General features: G+C 47.9%; 1 protein-coding gene across 2 annotated transcripts in view; it reads left to right on the top strand.

Moving 5' to 3' along the window:
- RANBP10 (RAN binding protein 10) overlaps nt 1–15,073 on the top strand; it is a 168,472-nt gene that overhangs the window by 19,524 nt on the left and 133,875 nt on the right. The window lies entirely within an intron of this gene.

The raw sequence follows: 15,073 nt of genomic DNA, 5'->3' as shown, positions 1-15,073 counted from the left end.
CATGTCCAAAGGGCATATAACTTTACCTTTTGGGGTTTGTCAGGCTTAATAAATGTAGAACACCTGGAATCCTAGCGGAAAGGTGCTGCAGAAGAACAAGTTATCTTCTATGAAGTCTTCAAGCCTCTTTCATAAGGCACATTTGCATCTAGTTAGCCGTAACAGATAGGCTACATGACCCACGATGGAGCTCTTCCCATGCAAATGGTTCTGTGCCATTAAAATGTGTGGTGGTATTGAGGTGGAAGGGTCATTGAGGTGATGTTCGAATGCTATGGTGTTAGACCGGTATGTTAAATTGAGTTAATGTGTTGTCGTAAGCAACAACTGAGAATATATCTTTAGTATCTGTCTGTTCCCTTAGTGGGCATTTATTCGTTCAATCTGACTGGCAGACTGAAGGTTTAGGACTATGCTGCAGGTCAGGATTGAAGTCCAGCAGCAAAATTGTAGGGTTGGTGGTGGCTGTGTGAGTCCTCCAAGAACAAGAGGTGCTATGGGTCTGGATGTAGGTACATTGACAGAGCTGTGTGCACATTCCCTTCTGACACTTTACAGTGACTGAAACACTGAGTAACTTAGTCTAATACTTTTAATAGACTCAGTTGCAATTTCCTTCCTTAAAAAAAAAAAAAAAAAAAAAAGCATTGATTGGGAGCTCCTTGGGGTCAGAAGCATGATTTGCTAGTACTGGCACCTGCATGATAGTGTCTCAGTCCTAGTTGGTGGCCTTTGGGCACTTCTGGAAAACAAATCAAAATTCTTAGGCAGGGGTGCGGTGAGGAGTGAGGGGTTGCTGTGGTATCTGCACAGATAACTGAGGTGACAGTCACGTCTTCATCTGTTCTGGTTGAATCATTGGCTTATTCCTTTGAGTGTGTTTCTGGGTTGTTTTCTTCTTTAGAGGATGGTTTATCTATGAAGTGAGTGGCAGCATGATCCAAAGCTTATTAGGGTAGGACTCTTCCAAAGCTCTCTTGTGCCTGTTGTTGAGATGGCCCTTCCTTGAGTCTTAAGCCTGGCCTCTTAGGGCCTGGCTACGCTGCAGTTAGACAATTGTGGCTGTCACATGCCAGCTGGCTCGGGCTAAGGAGCTGTTTAATTGTGGTGTAGATATTTGGGCTTGGGCTATAGCCTGGGTTCTAGGACCCTACAAGGTGGGAGGGACCCAGAGCTCAGGCTACAGCCCAAGCCTGAATGTCTGTCTGCACTGCAATTAAACAGTCCCTTAGCCCGTGTCAGCTGGCAGCCCTCGGTATCTAATTGCAATGTAGACATACCCTTAGTCATAATTAAGGTGCATGTCTTCTGTGGCTGGGATGGTAGCTTTAAATAGTGCAGACCTCCCCTTACTATCGCTCCAGCCCACTGCCAGTTTAAGCATCTAAAGACTTCCTTGTTGAGCTCCAAAAGTGTGCCGCAGTGTGATTCTCTTTATCGCTCCTGGGCTGCTTTTACCAACACTCCTGCTAGCCACAGTTCCCCCTCCTATGGTCTTTCAAGGACCCCCAGGAGGGGAGGCCAGTTCATGAGTGGAGTGCCCTGTGTACTCTGGCTAGCTGGATCAGAAATCTGCAACATGCGCCCTGGTTTTGGAGCTCTCAGCTATGGTGAACTAAAAGTTCTGTGGAAAATACACAGGTACTCCAGCAGTAGTGTTTTTAGTGAATTCAGTATGAAATTTAATACAAACTTACAGTATCCCTGTTCTAACTGAATATCAGGACAACAAAGTTTTCTTTGTTTCAGTTTTTTGGACAGCTGGAGGTTTGGGATTTTTGGCTCTCAGGAAGTCGAGCAGTTCTGGTTTTTGGCACTTGGAGACAGATTGAGGATTGGAGATGGCATTTTCTTTACCTCTTCATTTTGAGTATGGCACAGGCAACATTAAATTTTAGAGTAGATAGGTCTTGAAATTAGTTTTCCCCACCTGGTATCTGTCATCTTATCCAGCTGTGATAGATCAGCAGGTTAGCTGTACTCTGCTGAAATGATCAGCAGCGAAATAGGTGATGGGGTTAACATTTAGAGTGTAACTCTTAGGGTTATGTCTACAGTATGAAATTATTTCTAAATTATTCTATTGGAATTTTTGGAAGCTATTTTATACATTGGGTCTTCTGTGTCCCCACTAAAGCGCGTGAATTCAGCGGATTGCATCCACAGTATCAAGGCTAGCTTCGAATGTCAGAGCGGTGCACTGTGGGTTAAGCTCTCAGTGCATAATGGGGCAAAAACATTCTCACAGGTGTTTCTGGGTGTGTGTCGTCAGAAAGCTACGGCAGACAATCGTTTTGCGCCTTTTTGGTGTGCAGACGCCGTACTGCTTTCAGCAGATGGTGCACCGCTACTCTCCTGCTACTATGAATCCACCTCTCTAACTCAACTCTGCTCAGCCATCATGAACCGAGCAGCACAGCTTCCGCCACCAACTCTGCTCTCTCGCTATTGCCACGCTTCCGAGCTTCTCCATGTTGTCTTCTGTAGCTTTCATGGAGGTGGGAGCCCAGGACAGACAACCATTTTCCGCCGTTGTTCGGCTACCATGAACCGAACAGCACAGCTTCCACTGCCACTCTACTCTCCTACGTTTCATGCCCTTTTTCCAGGATTAGCCATGGAGCCCGATCAGATCTCCGCTGCAGTTTTGACCATTGTAAATACCTCGCGCATTGTCCAGCAGTATGTGCAGTACCTGCAAAACCGGGCGAGGAAGCAACGACAGCGCGATTACTATAGTCATGAGGACATGGACACAGACGGCACGGCATGTGGCGATTGGGAGATCATGGTGCTATTGGGCCAGGTTCATGCCATGGAACACCGATTGTGGGACCGCATAGTGTTGCAGGTATGGGATGATTCCCAATGGCTGAGAAACTTTTGTATGCATAGGGCCACTTTCATGGAACTTTGTGACTGTCCCCTGCCCTGAAGCGCAAAGACACCAAAATGAGAGCAGCCCTCACAGTTGAGAAGCAAGTGGCCATAGCCCTGTGGAAGCTTGCAACACCCGACAGCTACCGGTCAGTCGGGAATCAGTTTGGAGTGGGGAAGTCTACTTTGGGGGCTGCTGTGCTGCAAGTAGCCAGTGCAATCATTGACCAGCTGCTATCAAGGGTAGTGACTTTGGGAAATGTGCAGACCATTGTGGATGGCTTTAATGCACTGGGGTTACCTAATTGCGGCAGGGCGGTAGACAGAACGCATATCCCTGTCTTGGCCCCGGAACACCGGGGTGGCCAGTACATAAACCGGAAGGGGTAGTTTTCCATGGTGCTGCAAGCACTGATGGATCACAAAGGACGTTTCACTGACGTCAGCATGGGATGGCCGGGAAAGGTGCATGACGCTCGCATCTTCAGGAACTGTGGTCTGTTTGAACAGCTGCAGGAAGGAACTTTCTTCCCGGACCAGAAAATTACAGTTGCGGATGTTGAAATGCCTATAGTTATCCTCGGGGACCCAGCCTACCCCTTAATGCCATGGCTCATGAAGCCGTACACAGGCACCCTGGACAGTAGTAAGGAGCAGTTCAACTATAGGCTGAGCAAGTGCAGAATGGTGGTAGAATGTGCGTTTGGACGCACGCTGGTGCAGTTTACTGACTCGGTTAGATCTCAGCACAACCAATATTCCAATTGTAATTGCTGCTTGTTGTGTGCTCCACAATATCTGTGAGAATAAGGGGGAGACGTTTGTGGCGGGTTGGGAGGTTGAGGCAACTCGCCTGGTGGCCAGTTTCGCACAGCCAGACAACAGGGCGTGCTGCACATCAGAGAAGCTTTGAAAGCCAGTTTCATGACTGGCCAGGGTACGGTGTGAGAGTTGTTTGTTTCTCTTAGTTACCCGCCCCGTATATATATGTATATGTGTGTGTGTGTGTGAAAGGAAATAAAGTCACAATTGTTTAAAAACCGTTCTTTATTATTTGTTGCACAAAACATTGAGAGAAATCAGAAGCTAGATGGGGGAGGGGGGGTATGGGGTTGGGGGGTGGAGGAGGAGGGAAGGACAAGTCCAGAAACCCAATCAAAATTTAGGATATGCCAGCTTTCTGCTGCTTGTGCAATCCTCTGGGGTTGACTGTGTGGGTCCCAGTAGCCTCCCCCCCCTCCCGTGTTCTTGGGCGCCTGGGTGAGGAGGCTATGAAACTTGGGGAGGAGGGGGAGAGCGGTTATTCAGGGGCTGCAGCGGCAGTCTGTGGTCTTGTTGCCTTTCCCTCATTAGATCCGTCATACAACGGAGCATGTCAGTTTGCTCCCCCGTGAGCTTGACCATAGCATCCTGCCTGGTTTCATCGCGGACATCCCTCCTCTCTTCGTATTCATGTAATGCTTTACGCGACTCCGCAATTGTTCGCCTCCACGCATTCAGCTGGGCCCTATCAGTGCGGGAGGACTGCATGAGCTCGGCAAACATGTCGTCCCAAGTTTGTTTTTTCCGCCTTCTAATCTGGACCAGCCTCTGGGACGGAGTAGATAGGGGCCACATTGAAATATTTGCACCTGCTGCGGGAGGAGAAAAAGGGAGGGTAGTATTTTAAAAGATGCATTTTAGAGAACAAAGGGGACACAGTTTCTCAGTGAAACAGGCAATTCATAGTACACAGCATGTGCTCTTTCTGTACAAGGTCTCATTTTGCCTCTTATACTGAAGTGCCTGTCACTTTGGTGTGAGTAAGCCATCACATTAAGTCAGGCAACAGAATTCAGCTTGCAGGCAGCCTGCGGGCTCTCTGGGATGATCGCTTTACACAACACCCTCCACCCCCCACACACACCCACCCACTATGGGGCTCCGATGAGGCTCTGAGCAGGGAAGAGCCCTTTAAACTAAATGCGAACAGCCCAGCATGGCTGGGTTTCCCCCCACCGCGTGGCTCTGATCAAGCTCTCACTCACCAGAAGTGCCTTCTCCAGGGTCATAGTCCGGGAGCATAGTCTGGTCATGCAGCTCACCGTAGAAGCGGCATGTATGGGGCTGTGACCCAGAGTGCCCGTTTGCCTCCCTGGCTTTTTGGTACGCTTGCCTGAGGTCCTTGATTTTTGTACGACACTGTTCTGTGTCCCTGGAGTAGCCACTTTCCTTCATAGCCCTGGAGACTTTAGCGTACGTATTTGCGTTTCTTTTTTTTGGAACATCGTTCTGCCATAACAGATTCGTCTCCCCAACATTCAGTGAGATCCAGTACCTCCCATTCGGACCATGCTGGAGCTCGTCTGCGAATCCGGGACTGCATGGTCGCCTGTGATGGTGGACTCTGCATGGTCACCTGTGATGGTGGACTGTGCTGATGGTCGCCTGTGCTGATGGTGACCAAACAGGAAATTCAGAAGTTCCCGGGGCTTTTACTGCCTACCTGGCTCATGCATTGGACTTCAGAGTGTTCTCCAGAGCGGTCACAAGGGAGCATTCTGGGATAGCTCCTGGAGGCCTATATAGTTGTGTTGCGTCCACTGTACCTGTAACCTGGAACTGCGATCTCATTTTTAGTGCTACTCTACTTGCTGAGGTGGAGTACAGAAATCGGAGTAAAGAGCCCTTTAAATCGAAAAAACTGGTTTGGTCGTGTGGATGGAATCCGTTTTATTTTGAGTTAACTCGGCTAATTCCGATATAACCACGTACTGTATACCAGGCCTTAGGCGTCAGGGTTAATATCCATAGAGATGAAAAGAGGCAGTTTGCACATCTTAGATGTGGTGTTTCAGGTTGTGTGCAAACTCAAGCAGCTTTGTATTGGTTATATTTAGTTTATTTTATCTATTATCTTTGCAACTAGAAGGCCTAGAATCTTAAACTTTTATTAGAATTTAGAATCTGGAGCACAGTTGTGTAAAGAAAATGGTACTAGAATGTCTTCCTTGTTCAAGCCATTTATGAGAGTGCAAAGTCAATAGTCAGAACTGCTAGTGGTGAAACAGACAAACTGTCAGTAAAGGTGGGAGTGCATCAGGGATCAGCATTGAGTCCTTTCTTGTTTGTTCTTGTCCTGCATACCCCACAAGGAACGTATAGAGGGAGACATCTTGGTGTGTATTGTCTGCAGATTATATCATTCTATGCAGTGAGGAGAAAGCTCACCTAGAAATGGATATTGATAAATGGAGAGATGTGTTGGAGAAACACAGGCAGAGGAAAAAAGAATAGATGGTATGTAATTTCAATAATATGAACACTGAAGAAATATCCTTGAAACTAGATGAGTAGAGAGTACTGAAAACAAAGGTTCAGGTGTCTGGGTTCCAGAATCTGGGGAAACAGAGGATGAAATGAGAGCTAGGAAAATAAATGCCTGGCTCAAATGGAAAGAGGTAAGTCATGTAGTATTTGGTAAGATACCAGTAAGATTAAAAAGGAAGTCTATGAAGTGATGGTTCATCTAGTTTTAATGTACGGTACTGAGCGGGCAGTAAAGAAGAAACATGAACAAATGATTGGTTCCACAGAAATGCGAATGTTCAGATGGAGGAGTAGTTTAAGCAAGAAAGACCATATGAGGAATATGTGTGTTAGAAACATGCTCCACATACATAAATGAAAAAATAAGGGAGCACAGGCTCAGATGGTTTGATCATGTAAAGCGCACTCCTGGCAACTATGAGGGTAAGAGTCCAAGAGTTCGAGACTGAAGGAAAAAGACAGAGGCTAACCCAAGAAGAAGTGGTCAGATGTCTTAAAGGAAGACGTGTTAGCGTGTGGAGTAATAGAGGCTCTGGCATTGAATAGAGCACTTTAGTAGGAGAGGACTCATAGAGTAGACCCCATCTGGTGGAATTAATACATGGAGGAGGAGGAATCAGCCCTCAGTTATGTGACAGTTGAAGCAAAAAGGATAATTATGTGGCCATTTATGCCAGGGGTTCTCAACCTTTTTCTTTGAGGCCCTTCAACATAAAAACTCCACGGCCCTGCATGTGGGTGGTTTTCTGCATGTAAAAGCCAGGGCTGGCATTAGGGGGTAGCAGGCAGGGCAGTTGCCTGAGGCCACATATGACAGGGGCCCCTGCAAAGGTAAATTGCTCAAGCTTTGGCTTCAGGGCCCCAGGCTTCAGCCCCATGCGGTGGGGCTTTGGCTTTCTGCCCCAGGCCCAAGGAAGTCTAACCCTGGCCCTGCTTGGAGGACCCCCTGAAATCTGCTCGTGGCCCCCCAGGGGGCCCTGGACCTCTGATTGAGAACCACTTATTTACGCTGTCTGTGTTGTGATGAGTTTTCATACTGTCAAACATCTAGACTTAATCTTAACTTCGAATGTCTTGGCCTCCTAATACTTGGTTTTTGTAAAACTACAAGCTCACAACCTTAACTCAGCTTTTGTCTAGGAATAGATATATCTGTTATGTATTTTCTTGATCTTGCATATATCAATATGATTTTAATATCTTTTGAATAGTCAAATAACAGTTGTTCAAGCCACTTCATTCACTTGAACTAGAAACAAAGAGTTAAGATTGTTTGGGGCAGAAAAGGGGGAGGTGGGCTCTTCAGTGACAAGCGAAGGGGCTGCAGGGATCATTCAGGGGCAGTCCCTAGGGTTGAGGGAGAGGCCATGGCAGGGGGCTGCATTACAGAGGGTCTCTGCCCTGCCATCACATCTTGGGCCCTGTAAATCCTGGAAATGGCCTTGCACTCTGTATTGGCTACATTGTAATAAAACGCTACCCTACCAAATACCTTGTCATAAATGAAAAGTTATGGCAGAAAGCATAACTATTCAGTCAATAGCCTTTACTTGGAGATGTTACCAATAGCTCTACATCTGGCAGAGTGAAGCGTTGAAGTTTTAATATATTGTCCTAGAATAACTGCTCCCTCCCCCCCCCCCAGTATAAAAGCTGGGAACATATTAAAACTGGAATGATTTTAAAAGGTTTCTGACTAAGATTTTACAGAAAGTTAAATCTAGATCCCTTCTGTAAGTGAGTCTGGGAAGGCAATAGATTGGTTTTCTTATGAATGAAATAAGTCCCCAGTTAAGGCTACATTTAAAAATAAAGGTTTCAGAGTAGCAGCCATGTTAGTCTGTATTCGCAAAAAGAAAAGAAGCACTTGTGGCACCTTAGAGACTAACAAATTTATTTGTGCATAAGCTTTCGTGAGCTACAGCATCCGATGAAGTGAGCTGTAGCTCACGAAAGCTTATGCTCAAATAAATTTGTTAGTCTCTAAGGTGCCACAAGTGCTTCTTTTTTAAAAAATAAACTTGAACTGTGGTGGTGTGACCAGTGCCTGGATTTTTATGTAAGTGATTAAAATCTGTAGGGCTTCTATAGCACATCACTGATGTACCTCAGTAGCGATGTGTTCTTACGCCACACTTGCTTGCCCTTCAGTGTTGCCGTGACAAGAGTTTGACGAGAAAGACGAGTGAATAGTAGGAAAGGCAACAAAGGAGTGGCTGCTTAAGATCTTCCCCAATGTAAATGGGGCACCGACTTAATTAGCCCCAATTGAGCTGCTTCTGTCTTGTATGAAACCTTCCCAGGTTTCTTAATGCTCCTTTAAACATTCTAGTTTAGCCACTGTATTGTGCTAGTTCAGTGTACGATGCCACTTTCCCTGTGCGTAGACACCCACTGTGGGTGGATTTGGAGTCTGCCGTCTGCCTGCTGAAGCAAGACCGCGTTTTTGAATATGACAGACTTCTACAAAATCCTTAGTAGTCAATGAGTGGTTGCAATTAACCCAGTATTTGGGATGCTACAGAATTGGGTGTTCAGGAATTCAATAAACTTTGTAAAAGATCAGACTACTTTTGGTGTTCAGTGTTCTCTCCCCACTCAGGGCACTTCAGGACAAATATCTGCTTAAGTCAACTTTCATTTTGGTTTCCTCTGTAAAATAAACTATCGGTTCTAGGTGCACTTCCCTTTCTCTGTCCATTACATCTCATACTGCAGTCCATCCTCATGCTCTAAATGGGCATCAACAATGGAATGTACTCATTCTTACCAAAAAAAAAATACCCAATAGAAAATATACCCAGTTAGGGCTCTGATTAATAATAAACAAAACACTACCCAGTGTACTGAGTGAATAATCTTATGTAGTCACAGCACTATTATGGAAATGTTTAGGCTGGCGGTGGTTTGGGAGCAGATGCTATTCCAGTCTATACCCTACCAGACTTTGTAGCCATAATACGCACTGGTACAGCTCCAACAGAGATAGCAGTGGTGGTGCCCGTAGTATAGATGGGGCTTGGGCATAGCTACTGTTGTCACCTAACCCTGATCAGTAATACTTAAAATACTGCCACTGATGTTGAAGTACGTTGTTGCTGTTAATCTGTGAGAGCACTTGCTATGTGCTAGGAGCTTTCTAAGCACTTGAGGACTGTCCCTTCTCCAAGGAGCTCTCGCAGTCGGAGCTCTCTCTCTTCAACATGCTTGGAGCAGGGGAGGATGTTGAAATGTGCACATCTTTTTTTTTTTTTTTTTTTTAATACACCTAACTTCTGCCCCTTCCTTCAATGAGTTCCATTTGGAAGAACTGTCTCTCTTCCTTGTTTAATATTTGCCCAACCTGTGTAGTAACCCCAGGGCATTTAAGCCAAATATATCTGTTCTGCAATACAGGGTTATTATGTGTCTGTGAGGACTTTGTAATTGACAACATTTGGAATTCATGAGCCAGCCCTGTGTCCTTTCCTCTGTATTATTCTTTGCTGTCATTCGTGCCAAGCCAGGTAGTAGGTAATATTTAGTGAAATAATGGAACCATAATCATCCAGCGTTGTGAAGTGCCTGTTATGTTACTGCTGATCTTGGCTTTTTACCATCCTACGGGAATGATTGCATGATGTTCGTTCTCTCGGAGGCAGTGAATAAACACTGAATTCATAATTAATATATAGCACAGCTACAGTTTAATTTGTGTGTTGCCCCACAGAGCTGCAATTTGCTCCCTGTAACTAGGTTAAATTAATTTTTGGCTATTAGTGGACATATATTAATCTGACTTGCAAGTCTCTGTTAAGCAGGATACCCAAGTATTTCATGTTATAGAAGCCGATGCAACCTTGTTCATTGGATGCCCTTTCCAGTGAATGACCTGGTAGGTCATGGGTATGTCCAACCGAGGTAGGGAAATTCATTAGGTGGCAGGATCTCTTTGGGTACTCTGGTCAGCAGTGAAATAGGTATGACTGCAGGAATGTCGGTACTGTTTAGGAAGGAACAATCAATTGCACACGTACAAAATGGGAAATGACTGCCTAGGAAGGAGTTCTGCGGAAAGGGATCTGGGAGTCATAGTGGACCACAAGCTAAATATAAGTCAACAGTATAACGCTGTCTCAAAAAAAGCGAACATCATTCTGGGATGTATTAGCAGGAGTGTTGTAAGCAAGACACGAGAAGTAATTCTTTCGCTCTACTATGTGCTGATTAGGTCTCAACTGGAGTATTGTGTCCAGTTCTGGACACCACATTTCAGGAACGATGTGGACAAATTGAAGAAAGTCCAGAGAAGAGCAACAAAAATGATTAAAGGTCTAGAAAACATGACCTATTAAGGAAGATGGAAAACATTGGGTTTGTTTAGTCTGGAAAAGAGAAGACTGAGAGGGGACATAAGTTTTCATGTATATAAAAGGTTTTTACAAGGAGGAGAGAGGAAATACTGTTTTTCTTAACCTCTGAGGACAGGACAAGAAGCAATGGGCTTAAATTGCAGCAAGGGAGGTTTAGGTTGGACATTAGGAAAAACTTCCTAACTGTCAGGGTGGTTAAGCACTGGAATAAATTGCCTAGGTTGTGGAACCTCCATCATTGGAGATTTTTAAGAGCAGGTTGGACAAACACCTGTCAGGGATGGTCTAGATCAGTGCTTCTCAAGCTATCTGATGTGGGGGACTGGCAATTTTTTTTTCTAATGGGCGCGTAGACTGGCAGCTCATGGACTCATGAATGGCTCATGGACCGGCACCAGTCCACGGACCACCACTTTGAGTAGCACTGGTCTAGTTAATACTTAGTCCTGCCATGAATTCAGGGGACTGGACTAGATGACCTCTCGAGGTCCCTTCCAGTTCTGTGATTCTATGTTTGGGGTAGCAAACACCTTCCCCTGAATTAAAGCTGGCAGGGGAAGTTGAGGTGACCCTTGGTACTATGGTTTTTCATGCAGGCTCGCCAGGATAAATCGCAACATTGTTGAATCTGTTTGAAGCCAGAAGGGCTAGAAACTCCACCCTTTAAAATGAAAGCTTATGTTCTGCAGGCTTCTGTAAAAACGTGCGGGAAGACATTTAAACCCTTGTATTTTTAATGTCCTGTGCCAGGGGAAGCCTAGGAGTTGTGAACAGCAGAAACTTAATCAAATCTTATTGCCCTTTCTCTTACCTTAGGGGCGTATAAAGTGCTTAGAGTATGTCCGTGTGGGCCCCACGCTAGATGCTCATGCACGCAAGATGGGATTTTGTTTGAATAGCAGCGAGTGTCAGGGGCATGCACCCTGTGCTGTCTCATGCTCCCTAGAGAAAGTGTGGTTGTGACCATCCATCAGTTCCCTCATACTGTTTGAGACAGACCCCAGCAAGCGTCCAATCTGTGTCTCTTTTCAGAGACCCTAAATTGAGTCTTTCAGCTAGCTTAGTGAAGGAATCTTATCTTCACACTTCAATCTAAAGGACATTCCTGGAAAGAAAAATCTGTTCAGTTCCCCCTGTACACTTTGTGCCAACCTCCACCCCTCATGGCAGAATCCAGACCCTAGAGTTTAAACCCTTCCTGACCTGTGACAGGCTTATTCTCAGCAAGGATAGACACGGCTAATGCCTCTCTCCCTAAGGGAAAGCCATATCCCAATACATGTTCTAGGGCAAGTCCTTTCTCTCCAGGACCTGCAGGTCCAGGAACGCTTGTCTCAAGCTAACTCTGCTTGAGCAATCTGTGTGAGTCACTAGTAACTGTCACCTCTGGTTTCTAACCAGTGTGAGGTCGCATATAAACCAACATGTGCCCTCACTCCCTTGAGTACACATCACACTCCAGGATCAGGCAGTGGTAAGAAGGTGAAGAGGATGCCCACAGAGTTGGCACAGACAGTATTGACACTGACCACCTTAACGTTAGTGAAGTTCCTGGCGCACAAGACCTTGCTATTGACCACCCTGGTATCAACAGCCCCAGTACCGGTTTCAGCTGCCTCGATGATGGCACCTCAGGCTGTGTCACTCCCCAAATGAAAGAGGTTCTTTATGGACAGCCCAACATGGGTGGACCCACTCTGAAGATCATCAACTACTTATTACACTTAAAGTAGACCAGTCTGTTGTTCAGCTCTATTTCAAGGCCCATCTTACAGTGATCCCAGCTTGCCATCCACCTGTACCGTTATGCTCAGACTCTTCTTACCCCAGGGTATCAGAGTTTCTCAAAGGGTTATAACAGGTTATCCACCATTCAGAGAATCAACTCCTGCCTGAGACCTCAATACAGTCCTCCTGAGGCTCAAGGAGCCTCCGTTCAAACCTCTGTCAGTTTGCTCCATACGCCACCTCACTCTGCAGTGTGGCCTTCCTCGTGGCTGTCACTTCAGCCAACAGTGTGTGAGCTTCAGGCACTTGCGGCCAGACTCCCCATACAATATTCCATAGGGACAAGGTGGTACAACCAAAGCTCATTCCTAAAGTAGTTTCAGAACTTCATCTGAACCACCCAGTCAATCTGCCTGTCAGCTTCCTGAGGCCACTCTCGGCACTGAGAGAAACACTGCACTCGCTAGATCAGGGGTGGGCAAACTTTTTGGCCCGTGGGCCACATTGGGGTTGCAAAACTGTATGGAGGGCCGGGTAGGGAAGGCTGTGCCTCCCCAAACAGCCTTGCCCCCGCCCCCTATCCACCCCCCTCCCACTTCCTGCCCCCAACTGCCCCCCTCAGAACCTCTGACCCATCTAACCCTCCCTGCTCCTTGTCCCTCACAGCCCCTTCCCAAGACCTTCTGCCCCAACCGCCCCACCCCCTATCCACACCCCACACCCCTGACAGGCTCCCCAGGACTCCCATGCCTTTCCAACCCCCCTATTCCCCATCCCCTGACCCCCCACACCCCTTGAACCTCGGTGCCATCCAACCTCCCCCTGCTCCGTGTCCCCTGACTGCCCCGACCCCTATCCACACCCCTGCCCCCCAGGACCCCACCCCCTATCCAATCCCCCCATCCCCTGACTGCCCCATCCCATCCAACTGCCCCCTGCTCCTTGTCCCCTAACTGCCCCCCAAAACCCCCTGCCCCTTATCCAACCGCCCTGCTCCCTGCCCCCTTACCATTCAGCTCAGAGCGGCAGGAGCTCGCAGCCACGCTGGCATGCTGCCCAGCAGGAGCGGCGGGCCAGAGCACTGGCGGAGCGGCGAGGTGAAGCTGCGGGGGAACACTGCAGGGGAGGGGTCGGGGGCTAGCCTCCAGGGCCGGGCAGGCTGGTCCCATGGGCCGGATGTGACCCACCTCTGCACTAGATGTATTCAGGTCTTCATTATATTGACAGGATCAAACCATTCAGGCTGTTGCCCTCTCTATTTCTCACCATAGCCATGCATCTAAAGCAGGGGTGGGCAAACTTTTTGGCCCGAGGGCCACATTGGGGTTGCGAAATGGTATGGAGGGCTGGGTAGGGAAGGCTGTGCCTCCGCAAACAGCCTGGCCCCCCTGTCCCCTATCCACCCCCTTCCACTTCCCACCCCCTGACTGCCCCTCTCAGAACCCCTGACCCATCCAACCTCTCCCAGTCCCCTTACTGCCCCGACCCCTATCCACACCCCTGCCCCTAAGCCCCCCCTGGACCCCACCCCCAGCTTCTTGTTCCCTGACCACCCCCTCCTGGGACCTCCACCCCTAACTGCCCCCCCCCGGGACCCCACCCCCATCCAACCCTCCCACTCCCTGTCTCCTGACCCCCCCCCCCCGAACCTCTGCCCCATCCAAAACCCCCCCCCCCGGGTATCCCCTGACTGCCCCCCGGGACCTCCTCCCCCTTACCCAACTCCCCCCGCTCCCTTACCATGCCGGCGGCAGGACAGGCTTATTGGAAAGCCTGGGAGGTGGGTGGGCAGAAGCGGTGCTGCTTGCGTGGTGATGCGGGAGCGGCCGGGGACTAGTCTCCCCGGCCAGGAGCTCAGGGGCCAGGCAGGATGGTCCCGCGGGCCGTAGTTTGCCAACCTTTAGATCAGAAGTGATCTCATCACAAAGGATATGGAAATAGATAACACAGTGTGTCTCACTGTTACCAGCTGGCTGGTGGACAGTCCCACCAAACATCCCTGCTCACTCTCCCAGAACACAAGCAACATTTTCAGCCCGCTTCAGGAGCGTGCCAGTATAGGATCTTTAAGGTGGCAACCCGGAGTGTCCCACTGAATTTTGTCGAACACATGCCTAGATTTAGCTGCAAAGTCAGATGTCAAGTTCAGGAGAGCAGTACTACAATGACTGTTCAGCTCATGCAGCTGAAACTCCTCATTCCCACCATCCCGGGAGGATACTGCTTGCCAGTTCTCTACAGCAGGGTCCACACTGACATGTACTCAAAGAAGAGAGAATGGTCACTTACCCTATGGTAACTGTGGTTCAAGATGTACTGAATGTGGATCCTACAACCTGCCCTCCATCCCTGCTTTTCAGAGTCCCCAGCTACCTTGGGCTTTGAATTGCACCTGCTCTGCTTTTGATGCCTTCACATAGGAGCATGAGGGGGCACAGGCTTGTGCTGCCCTAACAGACACATCTATTAAAAAGTCCAGTCTCCCATACATGAGGCATATGTGCCCCTACAGTGGGATCCACACTGACAACACCTCAGCAGAACCACAGTGAGGCCAGGTGTACGCTAAAATGTTAGTCAACCTAGCCACATCACTCAGGGTTATGAAAAAGCCCCACCCCTTGGCATGTAGATAAATCCACCTAATCCCCAGTGTAGACAGCGTTAGGTCGGCAGAAGAATTCTTCCATCAATATAGCTACCATCTCGTAGGGAGGTGGATTAACTATGCCAAAAGGAGAACCCCTCATGTCAGTATAGGTAGGGTCTACACTGAAGCACTATGGTGATGCAGTTGTGCTGCTGTT

This window comes from Natator depressus, chromosome 12 (assembly GCF_965152275.1).
Source record: "Natator depressus isolate rNatDep1 chromosome 12, rNatDep2.hap1, whole genome shotgun sequence".
Lineage (NCBI taxonomy): Eukaryota > Metazoa > Chordata > Testudines > Cheloniidae > Natator > Natator depressus.
This window is presented reverse-complemented; position numbering and strand designations above follow the sequence as displayed.